Source organism: Mustela lutreola, chromosome 5 (assembly GCF_030435805.1).
Source record: "Mustela lutreola isolate mMusLut2 chromosome 5, mMusLut2.pri, whole genome shotgun sequence".
NCBI lineage: Eukaryota > Metazoa > Chordata > Mammalia > Carnivora > Mustelidae > Mustela > Mustela lutreola.
Window position 1 is genome coordinate 14,395,651 of NC_081294.1, and position 2,982 is coordinate 14,398,632.

Sequence of the window (2,982 nt, forward strand, 5' to 3'; positions counted from 1 at the left end):
GTATGTGGGTAATTTATTTATTTGAATCTATCATCTTTCTCTACATCAATTTTTCTTCCCATCTATCTCTAACTTGTACATAATTGAAAACTCTTATAAAAAGTGAAATATAAGAAGACTTCACATAATTTTTTATCACTTTCTGTTATAATGCCCATTTTTCCCAAACACAAAAATATAATTGACTTCTATAGACCCCTTTAGAAAAAAGCTTCTCTACACACGGGGTCTTGTGTACAGCAGATAGAATAATGTGTTTAATAAAGGCCTGATGTTCTGCCAAGTTTGTTTATAAATCCTTAAATTCAGATTTTCTCTGACCCTAAAGGGACCTTTGTCACGTTACGTGGCAGGAACAAACAAGCTTAGGTTCAAATTCTATCTGGACTATTATTTGGGGTCTGGGACCTTCAATGAATTAAATATTCTCTTTAACTTGTGCTTTTTCATATGTAAAACATCAATAATCAGACCTACACTCCTGCATATTCTGAGTATTAATCAAGAACATATATAAAGCTGGTACAATACCTGTTACACAGTAATAAATATTAATTCCTTCTCCACTGTCTGTCTCTCTAAAGTAGGAGTATGGGATTTAGTTTACAGAGTTATGTATAATAAATAAGATCATGTATGTAAAACAATTCAAACTGTACCTTGTGCTAAATAAATAATTTCCCTGGCTCTCTATTCCGTTTGTATATATCAGTCAGGATGTTGTTTCCTCCTCAAAATCCTTCCTAGAGCAACACACCTACCTTCTTAAGGTAGAAATTACACATTATTCTTTTCGTAAAGAATACACATGAATTTCTACCAGAGAGAAACACACATGAATTTCTACCAGAATATTAGGCATATTATATTTACCCATTTATTCATTCATACATTTATCCTTACTATAAACTTTTATATAATATTGATTTTTTTACTTGTATTAAAATTTTCCCAGGAGCTACTTAGTTCCTAATATGATTTTTGCTGTTCTTTTTCTGGTTTTTTGTTTTGTTTGTATTACTTGTAGCAAAAATTACTATCAAACTCCACTCATTGGGATAGAGTCCCTTGCGGTGTTAGTGAAAGGCCGGCCCTTCACACAGCACACCGTCCACACTTGTAGCCCCTCAGCCAGCCAGCCGCCTCGAATCCAGCATTTAACAACATGTAGCCTCAGATGACTTTAAGTCCATTTCTCTTTCCTGTTTTGAAGATGGATATAATAATAGTTTTTTCTCCTAAGAAAGTACTGTGAAATCTCTAAGTTTGTGATGTACAAGATAAGCATCTTTTTCTATAAGATATATCAAATTTCACAACAACGTAGAATTCCCTGTGTTCAAATTGTAGGAAGACTAGATATAACCAAGTCATGCATCACAGTATTTATTGACTCTGTCTTAGATTCTGAGATAAAATTGCAATTCTAGTGTATAAGAATGCACACTAATCAAATAAACATGTGTGTAAAGACAAATCCCACAGAGAAAAATGATGTGATATTGTGATAGCATGGAAAGGGGGATTTGGCCTAATTAAAACAATCTAAGATAGCTTTGGAAGGAAATGAGGACCGGACTCAGTTTGAAATATTAGTAGGACTTTGTGAGATGAAATGGCAAGAAAGAGACTTCCAGACAGATGTAATAGTTTGTGCACAATCCTTCAGTGGGGAAACAGATAACTAACTCAGGATGATGCTAGTGCCTGATACTGAAGTGGGATATGCCAATGTCTTTTATTACCATCTTTCTCAGAGTGTGGGGAAGAGTTTCAGGGGCTTTAACTCAGTATTTTCTAATGAGAAACTCTTGCTCTGTAGACCCCAAACATCAAGGGAATGCTGCCAACTCCCTAGGAAGTGCATTCCAGCAACTCACTGACAGGTAGACATATGATCACTGGTGTATCCATGATCCCAGTAGAAGACTCTGCTGAGTGGACTAGTATCAGGACTTCATTTCTTGTCCTCCACATACCCCCGCTCTAATAGGGGATTCATGGTGAGGCTCTGAATCCCAGAGAATCAGTATCATCTTTACACTTTGTTTAATTATCCTTAAAATATCTGGATATTATCTCTCCCTCTCTGTACCAATACTCAAGTAAATCACCATAGATCCCTTTGAGGAAAGACTGCGGCACTTTATAAATATATACTTGCTCTGATGTTGCAGCATCTTCTGCCTTGGAACAATGACACTCCCTCACAAAATGGGTTTTACATTTAAAAACTGGTCCGGGACTGGCAATTGGGCAAAGGTTCATCATTTTTTTTTTTTTTTAACAGAAGATGACTTCTGATCATCTTTTCAACCCCCTTGCTATGGGGATCCTCATTTCTATACAGGATCTTCTACCTTCACATCTGCCCATAGACAACAACCATCAGTGAGTTTTCCAGTAGTACTGAGTTTCTACCAATAGTGCAGCCTGATTGCTTTGGTTAATAATATCCTATGTCCCATTCTGGGGACTATATTCTGGGGACTGTAGTCACCAAGTGGGCTTCTTAGCTTTTTACAGAATAAAAACTCCATCATATCTAATTCTTAAAATCTTTGACCCTTTCTTCTATTGTTCTTGCCAGGACTTTAGATCCTACCCTGTGAGAGTATTTCTAATTTGATAAACAATTCCTTGTCCAAACTCATTTTTCCTACTTGATCCAGCAACCTCAGGATCCAGTTCCATATACACTCACCAGTCTCCTGTTGCACAGAAGTTACAAGACTTCTGCATATAGTCTTCTTTTTTCTCCTAGAAAGTTCTAGAGCTTCTCTAACCCTGGTATGTTATGACCACACAAAGAAATATGGATACAAATATTGAGGGGACTATTGTTTTATTGCAAGGTAAGGCTATCTCCGTCACCTTCAGGGAAGCCCTTCACCATCCCTCAGTAGGATGGATTTGGGGATACACAATGTTTAAAGGCATCAATCCAGATGTCACCATCCTCTGAATCAGCATCCCATTTTT

The 2,982-nt window shown here is 36.7% G+C and overlaps 1 non-coding gene across 1 annotated transcript; it reads right to left on the bottom strand.

Moving 5' to 3' along the window:
- Positions 1 to 1,019: 1,019 nt before the first annotated feature.
- On the bottom strand, positions 1,020 to 1,172 carry LOC131832901 (small nucleolar RNA SNORA62/SNORA6 family). Its single transcript, XR_009354245.1, has one exon. It is a non-coding gene; the product is annotated as a small nucleolar RNA SNORA62/SNORA6 family (small nucleolar RNA).
- Between the last annotated feature and the right edge of the window lie 1,810 nt (positions 1,173 to 2,982).